The sequence below is a fragment of the Mandrillus leucophaeus genome, unplaced genomic scaffold, assembly GCF_000951045.1.
Source record: "Mandrillus leucophaeus isolate KB7577 unplaced genomic scaffold, Mleu.le_1.0 Scaffold604, whole genome shotgun sequence".
NCBI lineage: Eukaryota > Metazoa > Chordata > Mammalia > Primates > Cercopithecidae > Mandrillus > Mandrillus leucophaeus.
The window spans coordinates 1,292,802-1,316,656 of record NW_012106520.1 but is presented as its reverse complement, the minus strand read 5'-3'; the positions used below and the strand labels follow the sequence as shown (position 1 = coordinate 1,316,656).

At 45.0% G+C, this 23,855-nt stretch overlaps 1 long non-coding RNA gene across 1 annotated transcript; it reads left to right on the top strand.

Moving 5' to 3' along the window:
- The first annotated feature begins 12,904 nt into the window (after positions 1-12,904).
- LOC105553720 lies at positions 12,905-23,224 on the top strand. The gene is made up of 2 exons (XR_001008201.1): positions 12,905-13,117; positions 23,053-23,224. It is a non-coding gene; the product is annotated as an uncharacterized LOC105553720 (long non-coding RNA).
- The last annotated feature ends 631 nt before the right edge of the window (positions 23,225-23,855 follow it).

The window sequence follows — 23,855 nt, the reverse complement described above, 5'->3', positions numbered from 1 at the left end:
AATATTCTTTACTTGATTAATCTGGGGATGCAGTTTGACCTCAGCTTCTATTTCAAAACAGTTGAAAATCAATGACAGTTTCTATAGTAAGGAACTTTCTGATTTTGAAGATGAAGCACCTCAACTGGATAGGCAAAGATGAACCCTTTCCTCAAACTGTATGACTTAGATTACATGAGAATAGCTTTAGAATAGTATATGTTGGGTTTTTATAAGTCATATTATAGTGACAAATTACATCCAGGAATCTCAGTTTGCTTATCTCTAAAATTGGGTAATTATAATGCCAGCCTTGCTGTTTTACAGGGCCATTGTGAAGTCACAGTTATAAAAGTACTTTAAAAATTGTAAAGTGCAAAGGGAATGTGGGTATGATTTCTGTGGTCATTTATTTTTTAATGTCACATATGAGAAAACTCCTGAATCTTCTTATTTAAAATAGGAAGATCAGAAGTCAAATTATAAGGAGAGTATGGGCACATGTGCACACACACAGAATTTGCTTGCTGAAAGGAGAAAGTAGTATCTGCCAGCGGATTTAAATCTTTGACTTGAGTAGCTCTGCCCCAGTAGTCCTCGCTGCCAGCAACTCCTTTTGCAGCTGCTGAAGTAGAGCCAGGCGGAGTTGTCGAGTTGTTGAGTTGTTGGCTTATTGGATGCCGACAGGCCTGGAGCAGAGAAACTCAATTGTTCTAACTTCTCACTCCTCCTCAGGGGACTGTGGCTGTCAGTGGAGTATTGAGAAAGAGGAACAAAGATGGGAAAAGACCAGCAGCTATTTGTGAGGCGGTGGCCATTCCTGCCTCCACCCCCAGACCACCTGCTAAAGGGAGAGATGTTACAAAGAACCACGTTTTCCATTCCTCAAAGCCAAACAAACACAGAGAGTCGGCTGAGCCTCTCTGAATCAGTGACTGCCAGGGGAGTAAAATGCTGAACCCACCGAAAGGCCACATCTGTTAAATAAATACATGGCCTGAGAGCCAAATCAAAACAGATGTGGTCACACAGCAGGGACCCCTCCCATGGAGAGACACCTCTACCTCGGTCCTACCCAGGGCTCTTTCTTGTTGAGAGATCTGGTTAGATTATGAAAACCATTTATTTCCATGGCGATTCCTCTTCAGCGATGCTGGCTGGAGCCCAGCCCTCTTCAGGTCACTTATCCACACCATCTCAGGGAGCCCAGCCCACTCTCAGTCTGAAGCCATCAGTGAAAGGGCAAACTCAGGAATGGTGGTCAGTTAGACTCAACAGCTCTCATCCCCCAGGTCCTGCCCACGGGCTCAGCGGGCTATGCCATGCCCTGCCCACACTGGAGTCGAGAAAGCAAGTTTTGCTTGTCCTCCAAGTCCCAGCTCAGCCGCCCCCTTCTCCAGAGGCTTCCTCCTTCCCCCAGGACAGACCTGCTATTTATTTGCCTCTTCCAATACTTTTTTGAAAATCCCTTCCATAGAGAGCCCCAGGGATCCACCCGCTGGCCTCAAGGATCTGTGAATTCCTAAAATGTTGTGTGGAATTTCGTACATGAGCACCTGTATGTTTTCATCTGAGGAGAAAACAACGGATCGCTTTATCAGGTTCTTAAAGAGGTCTATGTCCTAAAAACGTTTAATATAAATATGAATATGGCTCTACTACAGTATACCATTTATAGCACAGTATGTGTTGTGATGAAGAGTTCCAAGCCTGTGTTCCTTGCTAACCTAGAAAAACCTTAGGTGACATCCCTGGGCTGTGGCCTGTAAGACAGTGCTCCCTAAATCATTGCTAGATCAAGGCTGGATAAGTAACATCCCCCTCCTTGGAGACATTAGCATTCAAATTACTCACAGTCCTTCGCTTTTGCATTTCCTAGATGAGTTGTCAACATTTATCTTGCCTGCACTTGCATTTATTCATTTTTCCATTTATTCGCCTCATCATCCCCACAATCTGTTCCGTCCAAATATGCTACTGATATTGCAGTTTTTAAGGTGCACGTTGGCCATCTAATCTCAGCTCTCACCTTGATCTCTCTGAAGCATTTGGAAGTGTGGACACTGTTAAATTCTATCTCTTTCTTGAGACAGTCTCCACCCTTACCTTCCACAAAATTATTCACTCTCCACAAATATTTATTAAATACTTAACATGTGCCTGGCAGTGTTCTGGGTCCTTGGGATACATCAGTGAAAAGAAACAGATAGAAAAAAAACACCGCCCTCACAAAATTTCCATTCTAGGGGTGAGGGTGGGGGAGTGAGGGGCTGGGAGGGGAAAGGAGAGGAGGAATCTGACAGATAATAAACAATAAATGTAATAAATGAATAAAAGATATGGCATTGTAGATGGTGTTAAGTGCTATGGGAAAGACAAGGAAGAGGAATTGATAGGTAGGTAGAGAGCTGGGGAGTTTGCAGTGGTCTTCATGGGAAGACTCATTGTGAAAATGACATCAGAGCAAAGATGTGAATGATTCCTGGGGAATCACCAGAGGTTTGGGAGAAAAAGCAAAGTTGGTTTGCCAACTAAGGTACTGACTGAGGATCTGCTTAAAAACAGCATGGAACAGCCTAGAACAATCTGTAACAGCCTAGAAGAGGCTGGAGCAGCCTAGAGAGACTGAAGCAGCCTGGAACAGCTTATAACAACCTGTAGCAACCTAGAACAGCCTGGAGCAGCCTAGAACAACCTAGAACAGCCTGGAGCAGCCTGGAACAGCCTAGAAAAGCCTGGAACAGTCTAGAACAACCTGGAACAGCCTAGACTAGCCTGAAGCAGCCTGGAATGGCCCGCAGCAAACTGGAGCAGCCTGGAACAGCCTAGAACAGCCTGCATCAACCTGGAAGCTCATATGACTGGGTGGGTGACAGGGGAGAGAGGGGCAAAAGGTAAGTCCTGAGAGGATGACCTCACAGGCTTCTGTCAATACTTTGACTTTTACCCGGAGTAGAATAAGGAGCTACTGAGGGCTCTGAGAGGAGCTGGGCTGTCTAAATGCTGCTTGCTCTGACTTCTGTGTCAAAAACAAATGGTAGGACATGTTGGAGATGAGAGCCAGGACAGCCCTCAGGAGCCTCTGCAGACGATGGCTATGCAAGGTGGCAGCAGAGGTGAGAAGCATTAGGATTCCAGACACAGCTTGAGGACACAGCCAACCCCATGTAGTCTTGGATGCCCCTTATCTTTCAGTCCTTTACTTCCATCTCTCTTCTTCCCTGCTCCCAAGTCTACTGTCTTCTCTTTCTCACTGCACTCTCTTCCTTGGTAAACTCGCTTACTTAGGTGGCTTACCTATACTCTCATAGCTAGGCAGGGAAGACTCCCCTTTTCTTCCACTTCTAAGACAACATAGGTTCCATAGGTGGAAAGCCATGACCAGTCTTTCTAGCTCTTGAATATAGTTTCAGACCAAGAACCCAGGTAGCTTTGTTCTCAATCCCTGAGCAAGCCAGCTCTGTCCTGTCCTAAAAACGGAACCAACTCTCTGGATTCCAGCTTAGAATAAGGAAGACAGTACTTCACAGAGTGCATTCTTATTTACTAACCTATTATTTAATTAGACTCCAACAACAACCCTGAGATACAGGCAAGGCAGGAAGAATTACATCCTCTGAGGAATTAGTAAACTAATAGATTGAGTGACTCATCCAAGCATGGTGTCAGTGAGCAGTGGGGACAGGACTACAGCTCAAATCTCTTGGTTCCCATCAACAATACTTGCTTTCCAATCCCTGGAATCCCAGCCCCTTTTCACAACAAGGCGTCTCATAAAGCAGAAATAAGAGCACCCCAGTTTTCTGTGCATTCTGGCAAAGAAGTAATTGTGAAACTGAGACAACAACTCAGAACTGCTCCACATTGCCCTGGAGCTCAGGCTCAGCTGCAGTTCCCAATAAAGCTCCCAGTGAGGGCGCCCCTTCCTCCTGCAGCTCTGTGAGGAAAGTAAGACCCTGCCAGCCCGGATGTGAGCCTATCTTACCATTGACAGGTCTCCTTCCCCCGGGGCACTCTTTATTTTGCTATTAACTGAGGGAAATGAGATAGCAGCTCAAGTTTTACTCCGTGAGTTGAGAGTACAGATGTGCCGCTGTCTGGTGGAGCCGGATGCTCTGTGGTCCGTAATGGCCTTCAAACTGAATGGATAATGAAGGCTGACTGAGATGCTAAGCTTAGGCTATAATTAATTTACAATTTGAAATGGGGAGAAGCCTTGGTTGTTTCAATCTAGTCAAACCAGAGGCTGCCTTAGGGTAGTGATTCCTTCTCACATTCCCATTAAAACCATGTGCCTATAAAAAGGTAGCTCCATGTCACCACAGTGGTGACCCTTCTCTCTGACTCATTTCCCATTACGAGCGCAATTAGCGTGCAGCGTGTGTCCTGGGAGATTAATGATCCGCTGGAGGGAAGAAGGAGGAACCTGGGGAATGGGTCTGGGTGGAGTCAGAGCTCGCCTCTCCCTAGGAGCTGCCTTGGTGCTGTAAAGGTAAACATCCAGGAGCTGGTTGGACTCCTGGCTGGACTCAGCCTCCATGGCAGGTGGTCCTCCTGGGGTGGGGGTGGGGCTGCCGCTGATGTGCACAGCAGGCTGAGGAGAAGCACCTTCCAGGGGCCCATAGTTCTTCCGGAGTGGACAGAATCACCCAACTCCCAGCCACAGCACCTGGGATGCTGCCATAATGGTTATGTCTCTGAGACAGAGACCTTCACAGGAAGAATTTCCTCTTTCCCTCAGCCAAATTGGTATGCTTAGCACTTTCTAGAACTGAAAGAGAGAACTAAGTGAGAAGATACCCTCTTTTATCCCACGAAAGAATCGAATCAAATATTCTTAACAGTTGAGCCTGTAAAGTTAGAAGTAACTGCGAGGTTTGTGGTCTAAAAGATAGGGATGGAGTGAAAAGAACTTGAAATAGAAGAAAGAAGTAAATAGCTGTGCCGAACCCAATCACAGAGTGTGGCAGCCAAGCTGGAGATCCGCAGAATGAGATCCTGTATAACATTAAGAGTAGGTGACACAGGCAGGAAGAACACCCTGTTTGGAGAATGTTAGCAGAGTGACTGTAAAACTGGATCAGCCTGGCAGTCAAGGTTACTAACAAGAAGCAAGACAAAATTCCAGCCAGAAATCCACTGGTCTTAAAAACTCCTCAGCTAGGATGGACAACCACAAAAGTTGTGTGAGAAGATAATCCAAAAGTTGTTTGAAATGACAACCGTTTTCTTAGTAGGAGAACACCTTTCAAACACTGGATTAGAATTTAGAATACTTAAGAGGAATCAACTCATAGTAACATTATTTCGTGGTTATGGTGTTGAGACACAATTTTCCATGGGTCTCTCATATTTCTGCACGTCTTGTGAGCAGAGGGTGTTTTTCTGAGCAGCTTTGGAAGACAGAGATGGTGCCCTTCAAGAACAAAGGGCAGGTTGGTTTGTTGTCTGATATAATAAAGATAACATCTGCCTCCAATGCAAAGGTCAAGTAGACTTACTGCCTATTATAAAAGATTCCAGATCTCTAAGTTCGGGGTTCCTCTCCTGTAACCCATTGTGTGTAAAGATGTCCCCGGGCTCTTCATATCACCTTATGAGAACTGGGACTTGAGGAACTGGTGTAAATACTGATACTCTGTCTACTACTATTGAGGCAACAAAGTTCTTTGTCTCTGATCCAGGATCTCGTGTCTTTTGCCAGCATCAATGAAACTTGTTAGTTGGAAAGCAGAGTGAACTCTCAGGCTCTACAATTCTTGACATAAGTATTTTATTCATTTCTGGTATCTATGTTCTTGAAGTACTTAAGAAATTTGGGGCTATACAAGTAATAGACCAACTTTGTGGTTCATATTAAAATTAAGTGATTTAAACTCATGATTTTTAATTTGAAATTAAGTTTATAAATAGTATGGGAACATTCAGAAAGACCTGGATTCATTGTTTATAATTGTAATCCATTAACTTTATGAAAATTACCTAAGAAATCTGGAAAGGTTTGGTTTAGCCATCAGGCAATTGAAGTAACTAAACAAGAAAATAAAATATATTAAATTTATAAATCCTATTTTAAATGTTTGAATGAGTTAAATAACTCAGTTTGTATTGGGACCAAACTGTTTAAGACTGCCTTAAATTATTTTCTTAAAAATCTTAGATTGATTTCCATGTCTATGTAGAGAGTTAGAAAGTGTATCACCTCTACCCTAACAATAAGAATATGACAAATAAAATAGAAAATAATAACGTTCCTTGAACTCATCAGAGGACTGACCTCACAGGGCAACTAAGCAACTAGAATTCCAAAGAAGGACAAGCCCCTCCAAAGACAGGAAGCATGAGGGCAGGCTCATCAGTGTCAGAGCAGGGGAGACCAGCACAGACACCTTACAAGCAGGTAAGGCAAAGTCAGCTAAAATGCCAGTTGATTGGAAGAGGCCAGAAACAGTGGAAACCAGAAGGCAAGGGAAGGCTTTTAAAGTCTTGATAGACATTTTCTGTTAGTAGAGATTTCCACACCTAAAAAATATACATTTTTAAATGGAGGTGAAATAAAGACTTTTTCAGGCAAATAAATGCTTAGAGAACTCATTGTTGGCAGCCCTCATCTGTAGGATATATATATATATATTTTGTCTCACTCTGTCGCCCAGGCTGGAGTGCAGTGGCGCAATCTCCGCTCACTGCAAGCTCCACCTCCCGGGTTCACGCCATTCTCCTGCCTCAGCCTCCTGTGTAGCTGGGACTACAGGTGCCCACCACCGCACCCGGCTAATTTTTTGTATTTTTAGTACAGACGGGGTTTCACTGTGTTAGCCAGGATGGTCTCGATCTCCTGACCTCATGATCCACCCGTCTCGGCCTCCCAAAGTGCTGAGATTACAGGCGTGAGCCACTGCGCCCAGCCTGTAAGAAATATTAAAGGAAGTTTTTCAGACAGGAGTATGATGCCAATCAGAAACTTAGATCTACACAAAGAAATGAACTTCAGAAATGGTGAATATAAGGGTCATTTTTGCCTATTATTAATTACCTTAAAAATAGTTGACTATTTGCAGGGATTAATAAACTTTCTTTCTACAGAGGACCACATAGCAGATATCTTAGGCTTTGTGGGCCCGTGGTCTCTAGTGCAACCATTCAACTCTGCCATTGTAGCCTGAAGGCTGCCATGTAAGCAAATGGCTATATTCCAATAAAACTTTATTTACAATAACCAGTGGCAGGCTGGAATAGGCACAATCACAAATCGGTGTGCCTATCACTGGCCTAAAGCAAAAAGGCTCACAAAGTACTCTACTCTAGAGTTTAAGACAACAATAATAAAACATGTGGGAGTATACTTTGTAAAGTTCTTGCTTTACAAGAACTTTGTGAAATGGCATAATATTTGAAGTTAGACTGTAATAAATCAAATATGTACACAGTAAACTCTAAAGCAACTAAAAATAAAAAGAATAGTATAACTAATAAACTGAGTATAGAGCTAAAATGAAAACATAGAATGCTCAATCTGAAAAGCAGGTAGAAAAAGAAGAAAAAGGCCATGAAAAACATGTGAGTTTAATAGAAAACAACTAGCAAAGTGGTAGATTTAAATCTACCATTATAAATATTTGTACTGATACAAATCATATCATACATATATCACATGTAAATGGTCTAAACACACAAATTAAAAGGCAGAGATTGTCATATTGATTTTTTTTTTAAAAACTATGCTGTTTACAAGAAATATACTTTTAATGTAAAGAAAAAATTTAAAAGTAAAAGCATGGAAAATGATATATTATGAAATCACCAATCAAAAGAATATTGGAGTACCTTTGTTAGTATCAGACAAAGTAGACTCTGGAACAAAGAATTAATATGAGGGATCAAGAGTAACATTACATGATGATAAAGGTGTCGATTCACTGAGGAAGGAAAGGTTTTAGATTCTCTGGGTTCCATTCAAAACTAGAAGCCAGTAAATGAGTTGGAATAGTATTTCTCAGTGTGGTATATGCTATCTTCAAAATCTGAAGTGTTCTAATAAGTGTTACGCCTTTGTCTTACAGCTTGGAGGGGCTATCCTGAAATGCCCCAAATCATTGGCCCTCTAACAACTGCCACAGTAGCAGGTCCCTGAAGATTTTAGAGTGTATCTCCTATGCTCTGATGCATATAAATCCTACCAGGGTATTCAGAATACTTAAATTTCCTGTTAACTGGGTTTGCTTACCATGATGTCCTCAATATGGTGGACTAACAGAATGTTCTGCAGAATATCTAGACAACCAAACTCCTCTGAATTATACTTCGACAAACAATAGGAAATTCACAGAGCTCTAGGCCAATGCTGTGAATGTATGTTGTTTTCTATTCCTAGTAAAGGCAAGTTGCTTCTGATCCTCTCTCCTAATAGAAATTTAAGAAAATGCATCTGCTATGACTGGGCCTGGTGGCTCATGCCTGTAATCCCAGCACGTTGGGAGGCTGAGGTGGGTAGATCATCTGAGGTCAGGAGTTCGAGACCAATCTGGCCAACATGATGAAACCCCGTCTCTATTAAAAATACAAAAATCAGCCAGACATGGTGGCACGTGCCTGTAATCCCAGCTACTCTGGTGGCTGAGGCACGAGAATTGCTTGAACCCAGGAGGCAGAGGTTGCAGTGAACCAAGATCATGCTAGTGCACTTCAGCCTGGGCTACAGAGTGACACTCTTATCTCAGAGAGAGAGAGAGAGAGAGAGAGAGAGAGAGAGAGAGAATGCATCTGGCAGATTATTATACTTAGTGATAGACGTTGTGTTGATCTATTCCAGCACTTGTAATTGTGGCTACCACTTGGTTAATTTGTCAGTAGTCCATCTTCATCTGCAATGCGCCATCTCATTTTTGCGTGATGGGACTAGTAAATTATTTAGGGATATGATGGGGACCATCATAATGTCTGCCTTCCTTGAGCCTTGGAGGGTGGCATTTTAATCCAGAAAGAGACAGTATTTCTCATTTTCTATCTTGGCTGGGGTGAGGAATTTTTTAGAACATCCACTAGGCATTTCATAGCATCATGGCTCTTATTTTATAACAGGTTCTCCCACTGTTAAGTATGTCTATTTTGATTATGAACTCAGAGACCAGGAAAATGAATAGCAGCTAGGGCATAGGTCCATTGGCCTCACTAGGAGACAGATTTGAAGCCAGGACTTTCCTCACATCAACAGAGGGTGTTGTGATGGCACTAGTCCCATGGTATCAGCTTCAGCTCAGATCTTGTGTCCACAGCTCTTCAAAGATCTGCGTCCTCAGGAGAAATGCCCATAGATCTTTTTGGTAATAGATAGGGGGTATCACTACTGTGTATGCTTAATGTGGCAATACAAGGTCATTTCTCAGGGGTACCCAGCCTCCCTTTCAATACAGCCTCTGGGTCTAACAAGTGGCTTAGGTCTGGAAACTGGGCAAAAGATCAAGATTTTTCATTGCAACAGCTGACATCAGTCTTCTGCTCATCAGCTTTTGATCTTTAGTTACATAGTTCAAACAATATGTTCCAGTCTCACTGCTAGGAACACCACAGTCTATTAGTTGCTACTCCCTGATTCCTGCAGATAAGAGCCCAGATTGTCCTTCTAACTTTGCTGCTGTTACAATCATTTGTCTACTTTGCCTTTGATGGGTAAGTGCTGCCAACTGTGCTGTGCTGTTCTTGAATCCCATCATACCCAATGACACTAAGAGGGAGCCCAGACCCATAGCAGCCTAGAAAGGTCAATCACCAGAAGTTTCTCAACAATGTGGGTGGCCCCCTAACTGACATATTCCTTATATTGCTAATGGAGAGCAAACCCTCTGGGCTCTCCCAGAGCCTGGTTAATTGGCAGATTCTCTGGTCTTACACAATAAATCTATTTTTGTATGCCTACCTCGCTAGACATTCTACCCTTTCTGCTGCCAAGGCAGCTCTGGCATTAACAAGAGGCCATTATTGCTTGCAAGCTGTAAGGCACTATCTTGGCAGTGCATCAGAACTGGTTTTAGGTGTTCTTGCCAGGATACTGCATCCTGAGCCACAGGAGATAGCTCACATATCCATAAACTCTCCTTCAGTCCAGCATACTCAAAATGCAGCCCCAAACATGTCTTCCAGGGTCATGTTGGTACATATTAGCTAGATGCTACATCCCTTTCTGAAACAATGACAGTACTTCTCTCATCTAACATTCTGAGGTATGTACCAATTTGGCCTAAACAGGGATTGGCAAACTATGGCCCATGTGTCAAATATTGTCTGTTTTTGTAAATAAAGTTTTATCGAAAGACCCATTCGTTTACATATTGTCTATGCTGCCTTTGTGATACACTGGAAGAGTTGAATCATTATGGCAAACACTGTACAAACCACAAAGCCTAAATTTTTTGCTGTCTCTTTACAAAAGAAGTCTGCTGACCCCTGGTCTAGAAGCTGTGAGGGCTGATGGAGAAAATCTTGAGAAGGGCACTCATCATCTCAGAAAGCCTCTGCCTTGAGTGAGGACTTTGTGTGGTCTTGGGATAAGGGAAGGCTTTTCTCTCTACAAGGGAAGTGGGCCACTTCTGCAAGCCCAGAGAGTTCCAGGGAATCTGAGGATTGAAGGTTCTGAAGCATATCTACCTGAAAGTCCTCATTTCAGGTCCTCAGGTCCCCTCCTCCTTATCAGCTGCTTGACTTTGGCATAGAACATTTGCTGGAGCCATAAATTCAGACTTTGCTATTCTTTTATCAGATCATAAGCTTAATTTTCGGCAGGCTGTGCCATACAGTTACAGAGCCTGGTTAATTGGTAGATTCTCTGGTCTTACATAATAAATCTATTTTTGTATGCCTACCTTGCTAGACATTCTACCCTTTCTGCTGCCAAGGCAGTTCTGGCATTAACAGAAGGTCATCATTGTTTGCAAGCTGTAAAGCACTCTCTTGGCAGTGCATTAGGACTGGCTGTAGGTGTTACATGCTGCCATAGAGGTTTTCTGGCTTCTAATTTTGTGCTTTCTTTGATTGTTAGTTGACTCATGCTGGGCTATTTTCCCCCTTCAGGGCATTGATGCACCTAACAATCCTCAGTCATCTCCACCGCACTTGTATGTGCTGTCACCACCATAGCTCTCAAATGCTAGTGATATTATTGCACAAGCTGGTGCATCCTCTAGCACCTGCACTTCTTCCTGTATCAACCAGGCTCCAGACAGGAGTTTTAAAATACATCAGTTATTTTTACAGAGAGAATTTAATACCAAGAATTGAGGAACCAGACAGGTCTAAATGGGCACGTTGAGATAGGGTGAACAACCATCCCAGTTTGCCCAGGACTGTTCTAGTTTTAGCACTTAAAGCACTGTGCTCTGGGAAAAACTTTAGTCTCAGGCAGACCAGGACTGCTGGCCACCCTCATTGAGGTATCACAGAGGTGGTAATGGCAGGAAGCAGCTATCACCCCAGTACTTGGGGGGGCACACAGGAAAGAGTTTTGTCCAAGTAGAGGGCACCAGCTAACTGGTGCTTGTATCCCTGAGGGGTGCCATGAAGCTGGTCTGGGCAAAGCCATTAACTGGAACCAATTGTTGCTACTGGAACCAAGTGTTGTAACTGCAAAGGTGGTGTACCATTGCTGGGATGAGCCTGACACCAGACAAAGGGAGGAGGCGAGAAGGAGCATGTCCCTTCTTTCTTGTCTAGCCTCCAGTTTTCCTCCAGCTTCCCATTCCCCCTCCCCCCACCCCACCAGAGCCTAACTGGGAGCCACTGGCAGGGCAGAAATGTGGTAGGTGGGAAGTCCTAGCCACAGTGTCAGAGAGCAGTATACCAAAGACCTGCATCCACCCTGGCATGCCGGCTGCTTACTGGGTGGAGTTGCAGTAGCTTATTCACCAAGTGAAGACATTCTTAACAGTTATGATGTATGCCAAGGGGTCATCACCACCCACTTACCACCAAGAACTGGGGCCTTGTTGCCCTCTGAGCAGCAAAAGATCCAAGAGCAGAATCCTACGAAACTCTGCTACCAAGACTGCTTCAAACACCAGCTGTCTCAGTTTGGGGAGCCCCCAAAGCAGACCCCAAGGCAAAGATTTGAGCACAATGATTTATTTGGGAGGTGGATGGGGCAAATAAAGATGTGTTGTTGAGCCAACTGGCGCCACAGGAGACTGTAGGGCTGGTCTGGGATGGGTCCAAGTGACTGCTTTGTGGGCTGCTTTAGGATCCAGATGACAGAGCTGAGGGAAGGAAGCACATTCTGCATTTCTTCAACAAACACAGCCTACCTGCAGGAATGCAGGGGAGCACCTCAGAGGCTTTAGACTGTGGGGTGGGACCCCACTCAGGCTGCACCTAAGGCAGGGGCACGCAGTTCACATCCACCACAGCTGTAATGAGGGGCCTCCACTGGATATCTGGCCATGGCACACAGCGGCCACCACCAAAAGGACAGGAGGAGGGAGACATGAGATCTGAAGTCAGCTTGACTGAGAAGCCTGAGATACTGAAGAAATCAGGAGAACGTGGAGGGTAGGGGGCAGTGCCTTAGTTTGAGTTACCCCCAGAAGCGATCCCTGGGAAAGGGTTCAAGCACATGTTGCTTCTTTGGGAGGTGAAGGAAAACATCATTAGGAGAGTAGTGAAATGAGACAGGAAAGGGGATGCGGTCTTTACAGGGTGTGTTATCACAGCAGCCATGGCTGTGGGTAATGGGAGCCTAATGCCACAGGGAGCTGGGAGCCTGCAGAAAACACACACCTTGTGGGTGGGAGAGGCTTCAGTGTTGCCGTGCAGGATTCAAAGACTGCTTCTGTCATGAATTCTCCTCCTGGACTGCCTTGCCTGGGGGTAGAATGACCTTCTGTAGCTACAGAGAAAGGCTTCAGGCAAAGAGATACAGCTCTGGGCCCCAGAGTCCGCTGGAGCACACTGAAGCTGGAGCACATTGAAGTGGAAGACAGGGCTGCAGGCAGAGACTGGGCAGCCTCTGCTCCAAGGAAGCTGGAGAGCCAGAGAGCAGATTCCATAAGAAGAATAACTCCCATTCCTCATGCATGAGACCCTCTGCTAAATGCTTCCCACGCACCACCTCCAGAAATCCTCCCAAGCCAGGACCCCAGCAGTATTACAGGTGGAATATCCCTTGTCTGACATCCTTGGGTCCATGAGTGTTTTGTATTTTTTTCAGATTTTGGAATATTTGCATATACATAATGAGGTATCTTGGGAATGGGACTGAAGTCTAAACATGAAATTCATTTATGTTTCGTATACACCTCATATGCAGCACACAGCCCAAAAGTGATTTTATGTAATATGTTAAATACTTTAGTGCATGAAACAAAGCTGTGACTGTAACCTGTCGCATGAAGCCAGGTTGGAATTTTCCACTGATAGTGTCATGTTGATGCTCAAAAAGTTTTGGATTTTGGAGCATTTTGGATTTGGATTTCCGGAGTAGGGATGCTCAACTGTATTATTATTTTCATTTTACAGATAAGAAAACGGAGGATCCCAGAGATTTGACAACCTGCCCACAGCAATGACCAAATCAGACTTGGTGCTAGGTCTTCATCTCCCCAAAGCCAGCGTGTTCGTGCGCTCTGCTGCCACTGCTACCCGCTGTCCCCGCACATGATGTGAACTGCCAGGCTGACCTGGAGTTCTGTCTCCTGCGTGGGCTGCTTGCCAACACCAGGGTGGCTGGCCCCTGCCTGTGTCCGGTGCTGCAGTGTTGACTCTCTTCGTGTGACGTTGAGCAGGTGGAGCTGATTGTGCTGAGCCTGAGAAAACATCCAATGTGCCAAACTTTCTTGTGTGTTTCCCTCTGCTGGTTATTTAGTATAAGCCCAGGAGAAGAGCAAATCCTGCCCCAAACAGATGATCCTCGTGAAGAGAGTGGTTATGGTGATGATGCCAGCATGCAGCGGGGAGATTCAGCTTTTCAAGATTCTTCCAGCACTTTGCTTCCCACATTGCATAATGCTTGATGGCTACAGCTCTGCTGACTGTTTGGGAAAAAGATAACACTTATGTCCCTTTTAGAGACACTTTACTCAGTCCCTCCCGTGATGCCTATTAAGTAGAGAAAATAGTGAAATTAACCTGATATGCTCATCACTCAGTTTTGGCCATTATCAACTAATGGCCACTCTAGTTTCCACTGGGTCCCCATGTACTCCGCCCATACCCTGGTTATTTAGGTGCTAATCCCAACATTGTATCCTTTTGATGCATTCCAAAGCAAAAATATTGATTCCTAAGTTACCCTTGTGAATTTTCTGATTCAGGAGGTCAGGAATGGGGTCTGAGAATCTACACATATTTTCGATTCTCCAGGTCTGGGAACCTACAGTATAAAGGAATGAGCATGGACTTTACAGAAAGAAAGTCTGAGTTTGAGCTGTGGCTTTGCCCAAGTTTTATAACTTTGGATTAAAACATTAAGTTTTTGGACCCTTGACCTCTTTGTCTTGAAGGATCACCAACTTCGTGAACTTGTGGTCCACTAAAACCCTCCAACATTTTTCACATTAAATAAATGCTATCAATCCTGTGTCTCTCAGCCTTCCTCTGCCTTCGTGTTAGGATAGGGGTGGCAGCCGCAGGATTACTTGTGAGTTATCCTCCTTTGTGGTGGTTGCATCCAGAAGATCTCTCCAAGCTGTGTTCCCCATCTCCCATGTGGTGTGCCCCAACACTGTGTCCCCTTTAGTCCCATTCAAGCCTCCCTCACTCTTTCTATTTGCTCCAACCCACTGTGCCCAGCTCCCTGGGGAACTGATGGGCAGAACTTACCCCTGAACAGTATTCTTCAATCACAAAATTCTTGCCCCTAGAGTAAAACTGACATTTGATTCAGGTCAATGATCGTTTTTGCCAACCAAAACCAAATCCTAATTTCCGTGGTTGGCATGCATGCAGTCATTTGGTGCTCATGAAAAAGAAAGCAGGCTTCACTGAGTTGCAAAAACAAGAACTTTGCTGGCTTTTGGTGCGCTCAGCATTTTTTTGAATGAAGACGGCAACTCACAGTGAATACAGCTTTTTTTCTTTTTTTGGTTATTTAATTAAATGGAGTTCAGAGGGAAGGGACATAAATAAACAAGACAAGCAAATTGGGACCACATTTGAACTCGAATGAGAAAGGAGCAGTTTCCTGAGGCGGAACACCTTCACAATGGAGCACAGCTTTATTTAGTACAACACTGCCCCTGCAAATTGTGTCCTCAGTTGTTTTAGAGAGTTAAGTGTAACTTGTGCTTTCACAGCGACAACTAATAGCAAGGAAAGGCCCTAGGAAATGCAGGGCTGCAAGAGACTGACTTACAGCTGGAATTTGGGAAGCCATGTGTTAGAACAAAAAGGAACTGCAACCACCTCATTGTATGCCTGAGAAACAGAAACCGAGATCTCATTATTTGCCCAAAGCTGCATGGCCAGTTGGCAGAAGAGCACAAACCAGCACACTGGTTCCTGACCAGTGCTCTTTCCACAGAGAGGTTCGGGCGGCAGTTAGAAGCACAGACACCAGGACAGACTGCCTGGGTTCAGACCCCAGCTCTGTCCCTTCCTGGCTGGATGATCTCGTGCAAATGAGTTAAATCCCATAGTGGCCATATCAGTCAGAGTTTCAGTAGGAAACAGATGGAACACCAAATTAGGGTCACTGGAGGGACTATTTATAAAATGATCATTTCAAAGATGTGGGCGGAGCGTGGGGAAAACAGGCGCCAGTGCAGGGACACAGGGCCAGCAGTGTTAGAGTTGTCCCCAGCACTGAGCTAGAAGGAACACAGGGAGAGAGAGACTGTAGAGCCTTATTCTAAAAGCAGTCATGTCCTCAGGTAAGGGAACCCAGACAGTCACCGTCATCTTGTAGGGAGGAAGCCAGGGTAACAGGTGCACGTCCTCACTCTCCCCTCTCTCCCTCCATTCTCCTGATGAGGCTCCTCACTGGCTAAACCCAACCAAAAGTGCTGAACACAGAAGCTTGTCTGTGTGGTCTAGCTAGACCTGGCTGCTGGAGTGAAGAGCATGCCAGAGGTGGGGAGTATGCCAAGTGGATCTGTGGGAGCAAATGTAACTAGCTGGCACAGGGCCTCATCTTAAAATGGAATCATAATGGAACCCACTCATAGTCTGTTGTGAAGATTGATAACTGAATAGATGAATAGTTGCAAAGTGCTTACAATAGTGCCATATATATATATATATATATATATAGTGTTTATCATACATATACACATTATTATAGTGCTTACTACACAACTACCTTAGTGCTTACCATAGACATGTAATATATAGTAAGCATATATATAGTAGGCAGATATATAAAAGAGTAATCATGTAGCAAGCACTATATAGACTTACTACATATGTAATATACATAGCAAGCATATACATATATAATGTATTATGATATAGTAAACTTTCCCCATTTGCCTTTCTTGCCACTTGTGCTACATATGGAAGACCCCTCTGTGGTCTGAGTTGTGCATCTGGGAAACTCTTTATTACCCCATCAATAATATTTATGAACTCAATTAACCTTACCATGCATTTTGAGTAGGAAAGTAAATATTTGTCTGTCCCTGAGCTAAAAATGATTGAACAACTTGGGGCCGGACACCATGGCTCATGCCTGTAATCCCAGCACTTTGGGAGACGGAGGCAGGCAGATCTCTTGAGCTCAGGAGTTCAAGATCAGCCTGACCAACATGGTGAAACCCTGTCTCTACTGAAAATACAAAAAAATTAGCCAGCATGGTGGTGCACGCCTGTAATCCTAGCTACTTGGGAGTCTGAGGTATGAGAATCATTTGAAGCCGGAAGGCAGAGGGTTGCAGTGAGCCAAGATCACAACACTGCACTCCAGCCTAGGCGACAGAGCAAGACTCTATCACACACACACACACACACAAACACACACACACGTGATTTTTTTCCTGTTGATAACATGACCACAGCACACCTGTGTTCTCCTTGTGCAAGCCTCAAAATGATCGTCATGATAACGTTGTAGCTCATATAACAAACTTTAGGACTGAAGGCTTTGGGTTCAATGTTTAGGCATGGTGCTGAACGATTTCAACAGTTATTGAAGAGATCCATGCCTGCCATTCTTTTCTTTAGCTCTATTAATTTACGCATATGTCAAACCGTATAAATAGATTAAATAAGTTCATTTGATGTATCCCACTGACCTTTATTTCAGGATTATTATGAAGTTTTACTTCATTTATGAAATATACAACAATCATTTTTAAAAGTAATACACACACACACACACGTATATGGGAAGCATTATACTTATTAATGTTAGATATTGTTATCAGCTGAGAGGACGTGTTGAGTGTTCCAGTCGGAGGAGACACAGAGAAGGACCTGCATGACCCAAGTGCTGGCAACGACTCCAGAAAGAGATGTCGTTCCTTTCCCCACAGCTCACTGCTGCCTTCTCAGGAAGTTCCGAAGTCTACGCCAAAGGTACACGAAGACCAAAGAGGAGGCTGAGCACATTGCTGAGTCTACAGCTGGGGAACCAGCTTCCTTCCATCCTTTGCTTCCGTGTGGGCTCATCAGGCTGGGAGGGGAGGACTGACACGCCCCAGGCTCTGCTCGTCAGCAGCCCAAGGCCAAGGCCTTTCACCTGTGAGGACAACCTGACTTCCCCCTAGAAGAGAGGCTGATCCCCTTGTCTGGGAAGTTTTAAGACAGAGATGACGCCATGCCTCTGTGAGACGTTCTGAGGCTCTGGAGAGAAAGAAATATGCCACCTGTCCACCTAAGAATGAAGACAGGCTCGCCTCGCCTGGGGCCTCTGCACCTCTGGATTGCATAGGTGGCCGGAGGAGAGTGCAGAAACCAGGGGTGACCCGATGGGATGGAGGCTGCCTCAGCTCCAAGGTGGGGCAGGCTGTGGGCCTTTCTTATTCCTAGTCCCAGGTGAGGAGAGCATGAATGTGGAGAGACCATCTTCCAATTACACTTCACCTGATCCCAAGGCAGACCCGCTGCACCTCCACTGGCTGGGGAGTAAGAGGCAATCTTCAGTTCCACCCCTTCCCAGCCCTGGCATTGCAGGAGACATCTCCTTTGCTGGCTTAAACAGGCAGTGGTTCTGACTATCTAGAGAGATGGGAAAATAACATGTTGGAAGTGACAGCTCCAAGGAGCTGGAGCTGCACAGTGTGGGAGGCCCTGGGGAGGAGGGGGACCTTGGAGAGCCCCCATCGGCCCATCACTCTCCACCCAACCTCTGCCCGCTCAGGCCCCTGTGTGGGGCCACCCCAGGGCCCTGGATGGAGCCCCTGGTGCTGTATTCATCTGTTCATGCTACAACCAGTAGTCAGTGCACAGCTGCAACACAGAGCGCTAGAGGAAAGTAAGCTTTTCTTCTCCCCATAGCCACAGGCAGCTGCTCATGTCCCAGACAGGAAAAAGAGCCAGACGCAAAATTGTATGTTCACATCATTCAAATGTTGCAAAAAATAAAAGGTATATGCGCCTGTCTGTTTAGGAGAAAGGTCACTAATCAGGGGTCTCTCTGGGTGGAGAAACAGCAGGTAATTTTGATTTTCTTCCTTGTAGTTTGCATACTTAAACTTTTTCCATGTTGATTCTGAGTCATGTTAATATTGAGAAAATACAAACCTTCCTCTGACTACCAAGGTAGCTCTTCCGGACCTTCTCCAAGAGCCAAATATCTCAGCAGCAAGGAACTTTCCCCCTCCTCCCACTCTTTGAGTCATGGAAAAATACCTTCCAGAAATAACAGAAGTCTGGTTGTCATTTAATCCTAACAACATCATTGCTCTGCCTCCCCCTGGTCCTCTCATAAGCACAAGCCCAAGCTCAAGCCCAAATGCACAGCATCTCATCTGCACAACCAGAGACAACATTATGTGGCCAAAATATCAAAAACTTTGACAGTCTTCTCCCTTTGCTATGAGAGCCCCGGTGTCACTGGGGCACACGGCCACCTGACTGCAGGTTCTCTGGTCACCCTTGCAGCCCGATGTGAGACGATGACCAAGCTCAGACAATCCAACGGGAGCAACAGCAATCTCATTGAAGCTCATATTATTCACATAAGGTCATTTGCTTGGAGTGTTTTCCACAAGGACACCGGTATTCTAAGGACCCAGCTTCACCTGTGCAGATGAGGACAACTCCTTAAGATGTCACAAAGCCATACAACAGAAGAAAGTCAGATGTCTGAAATGACATGACATTGTGGAGCAGAGCCACTCCACTTACATGGGCTTCTAACCTCCAGTCTACTACATGAAAGAGAAATAAGCTTCCATCTTATATAACTCACTGTTCTTTGGATGTCTATGTCACAGCAGCTTAGCCTGTGCTTAAGTAATGCAGCAAGCTCATCTTGGTTTTACATTCCCACTCTGTAATTTACTAATGGTATGATCTGGGGCAAGTCACTTAACCATTCTGGGCTCAATTTTCTCCTTTGGTAAAATGGAAGCGTCACTATCTAACTTGAAGGGTTGACAGAGTTAGAATGATGCACATAAAATACCTCATACAGAGCCAGGCTCACGGTGCATGGCCCACAGCAATATTATGTTTTAAGAATGATTTCTCAGATAATCATAACCAGAGAGTCTTTTGCCTGCTCAGCTTCTATGACCATCAGATTCTCCTCTTTGCAGAAAACTCACCTGTCCAGAGAAGTGTATGGCAGTCAGCCCTATCCACCTCTCCATTCTCCCTCCTTCCCTCACATCACCATGTCTTGGCTGCTACCTCATTCCCATTCTTAGGTAAAGTCATCACCTCAATCCCGTCCACGTGCAAAGACTTTCCCCACTTCATCTTCTTCCAGGCTCTGTCCATGTAGAATCCTTGGTCTTTGTCCTGTAGAAATGTCTTCTCAGCCACTCCCTGACCAGCCCTTTTTGCCCCACTGGTCAGCTTAACACCTGAGCCTGCTCCCATCTGCCAGCTGCATTTCTTCCGGCTTTTGTCTTCGCTGAGTTCCTCTTCTTCCTCATGCTCACTTCCTTAGCTCAACTCAGATTCCTGTAACTGGAAGATACAGATGCAAAGCTACCAGGCTACAAAGCCATGTGCCTGTAAGCCACCCTTTCTTTCTCTACCTTCATAGGCAGAAGAAGGTCAAGGTCAAAGGCAGAAGTACTGGGTCAGCTGGGCATGCTTCAAATCCTGGCTCTGCCACATTTAGCAACATGGCTTGGTTCAAGTTACCCAGCCTCTCCGTGCCTCAGTTTCCTCATCTGTAATACAGGGAAAGACGACTGACAGCATCTTCTTCATAGGATTGCTGTGAAGCTTAAAAGATGGTGTGCATTAAAATACTTAGAGCAATCTTGGCACCCGGGGAGTACTCAGTAGATTTTAGCTGATCTTACCAGCATTTTTCCTGTGCCCCAGTCCCCAGTATGCTAGTTCCTACTACAGCGGTGGGAAATGCAGTGAAAATCTAGAGCTTTTAGAAAACCTGTAGCTTGGGCAAGGAGCCCCAATTCTGAGAGCTGCATCTCAGGGAGGATTCCTGGGCAGGATCAATCTGCCCAATGTTCACCTCGCTGCCTAAAAATCTCCCTCTTCTCTCCTCCCTACCTCCCGCTCCACTTCACTGCTTTCATGTAGTATGACTTCAGATTCACCAGTTATAGATTTCTCTTGGCTGACAAGTGTCCTCTCAGAATGCAAACCCTTCTGGAAGAAGAACCAGGGTGATTGATCATTTATACATAATAGAAGTCCTTTCCTTCTTGAGAATGTTCAGCTCATCTGCAGGACTGCCTGGAGCTTGACAAGCAGGGCAGAGAGAGCAGAGGAAGGAGTCCCAGCAGGAGCACAGACAGACATGGGGGAGAAGTTGCAGCAAGAGCCTAAGGGTGGCTCAGATGAGGGTCACGGAGGAGGGGAGGATGGGCACCAGGAAGTGGGAGAGGGTGCAGAGGCCAGAGACAAACTCACTGATGTGAAAATGCTGCTGAAAATGTGGTTGCCTTAAGGAATAGGAAAGGAAAAGACTTCACACGGAAAAAATGGTTGTAACTAAACTGTCTTGACCCACAGACTCCAGCCTGGGTTCCCTCTCCCTTGTGCACCCCAAACGCTTCCCTCAGCCCTATCCTCTCCCACTCTGACCTTCCTAGTTTGAAACCCACTTTCTATGTGGCTGCCTCCTGCCCTCCATGTGTTTTTCACTCTCTTTTAGTTACTAGACTCAGTTTCAGAATTTGCCCCAGTTTCTACGCCGACTCTCAGATGCTAATTCTACTACCAGTTTTTTTTTTTTTTTTTTTTTTTTTTTTTTTTTTTTTTTGAGACAGGGTCTCCCTCTGTTGTCCAGGCTGGAGTGCAGTGACGCAATCTCAGCTCACTACAACTGCTGCCTCCCAGGTTCAAGCGATTCTCCCATCTCAGCCTCCTGAGTAGCTGGGATTACAGGCACATGGCACCACAGCCCAGCTAATTTTTGTATTTTTTTTTAGGAGAGAAGTAGTTTCATCATATTGGTCAAGCTAGTTGACCAAGGTGTTGAACTCTTGACCTCAGGTGATCAGCCCACTTCAGCCTCCCAAAGTTCTGGGATTACAGGTGTGAACCACCACGCCTTCATACCGGGACTTCCGCTCGGTCATTCTGTTTACTCCTCTCAACTCCCAGCAACTCTGGGAGTCAACTGCACCTGCTAGCCATCTTTGTGGTGTTAAGGGCCATTCTGCTTCTGCCCCAACCAGCCTGTCCAGTTAAGGCCCTGTCCTGGGCACCACTCTCAGCCTGACCTCTCTCTGGACACTGACATGGAGGGGTCTGTGTCCCAGGAAAGGGGTGGGAGTAGGGCATCCTCTTCCTCCTCATCTTTCTTTTTCTTAACCTAAATAGCATCTGCCACCCAGGACCCAGGACTCTGGCTGGGTCTGTAAATACTTTCGCCCAGCTACATTAGAGCTTAGGTGAATTGGACTTTTATTATGACTCTGACCAGTGGAGTTTACCACTAAGCAGAACACTATTTCTTTAGGGAAATAAGGCAAGTTCCCAACAAACAACTTAAAATGAACTTTTGAGAAACCACCTGTGCAAAATGAACTTTTGAAAAACTCCCCATGCACTTATTTACAAGGAGGTTAAGAGCAAGTGATATCATTTGATGGGCCTTGGTATTATTTTTGTCGTCACTTAGTGTGCAATTAGCATTCAAGCCACATAATAACTTCACCCAAAACCAGAAGCTGAAATATAAATACCACTCAAGCAAGGTTATTTAGATCCTCAATTGGATCGACCCAATCTAAGCCAATTATTTTTCCGGCAGAGTTAACTAGAATGTGTCTAAAATGAGTGAGATGTGAAAGGCAACTTTCCATTACTTGTTCCTTTAACAGTTGCCTTAAAGCTGGAGTCTTGTCCTTAATTCCACATTATAAGTACTTTCCAGACAGGGGCACACCTACATGGAGCCTTTTAAAATCAAGCCAAACAGTGTTCCTCCTTATTTCAGCTGATATATTCAATTGAGAAAAAAAAGTCAATCACAGGTATATAGAAATAATTACAAAAGGGAACTAGAAGCCCTGGAGAAGAAATTGGAACTTGGGGAAAAAAAGCAGGAATCAATCTCTATGGATCTCAACTTTCCTCACTTAATATAGGCTGGCCTGGAGCTTTTGAACACATCTAGCAGAAGTCTAAGAACCCTGTTATCCTGGCTTTCCATTTCAGATCTAGTTTATTGTTTGACACTGGGGCCCATCACTCAACAAGAGCATGTCACCTTTCACAGTCCCCAGTTTTGCCATCTGTGAAATGGGAATATGCCCTCGTTTGCAGTTTGTGGTTTATGCTGTTCTGACCTTGGATAAATTGTTATTGTTATTTTGATAAATGAACACATAAGAAATTGCTTTCAGGGCAAACAACTCATAAGTAATTACTTAAAGAAGAAAAGTAAAATGAATAAAACAAAAGGCAAGATCAATGACCAATCTCTTCTTGAACTAGAAAACACATAAAGCTTATGCTAGCAAAGGGCTTCCTCGTGCCTCTCCAGGCTTTGTGTTGCAGGAACTGGATGACAGAAAGAAGAGCCAATATAACCAGGAACCTACTCTGCCCATCCCAAGTAAGGATCTAAAGTCCAACCTCCTCCTCCACTGCCCTCAAGGCCTTTCCTCATGAAAGCAGAGGTTCTGAATGCTGATTTCTGTTTTAAAGTCCAATAACTCTTTAAACATCTCGTGTGAGCATGTGTGTGTGTGTGTGTGTGTGTATGTAGGGGGAAGGGAAGGAGACCAGGGGTAGATAGCTCCAGGAGATATAAAGAAAACAGGAAAGTAGCCAGCATATTCCCTGCCTTCTAGGTACTCTGCATCAACACTCAGCTGCAGAGAAGATGACTTCAGTGCAAGTCACATACACACCACTGGGCTGGTACCCATGGCGGCTCTGCAGGGCTTCCATATGTGAGCGCCTGGCACCAAGCCACATTGGTCAGGAGGGACTTCCTAGAGGAGGAGAACCTTCAACAGAATTAGAAGAGGGGGTCACTTAGGGTGGAAGGTCAGGCTCTTTTTCAACAAAACTCCATGGCTTCCTGGTTGTAGCAAGATTCTTTAAAAATGCAGCGCAGTGCTGGTTCAGGCCTCAGCTCCCCACTTGTAGACATGAGACCCTGATCCAGATGTACATCCTCTGAACCCTTCCTTGTCACAAGCAGCTGCACCGTTGCATCTCTGCCATGTGGCTGTGACGCCAACCTGATGTGATTTCTCTTGGTCTTAAGGACCTATTCCTGACCCCACTTCCTCTCGAGCTCCTGCCCCCATTTTTCCTCTCCCTTTACAGCAGAACTACTGAAAAGTGGAGGC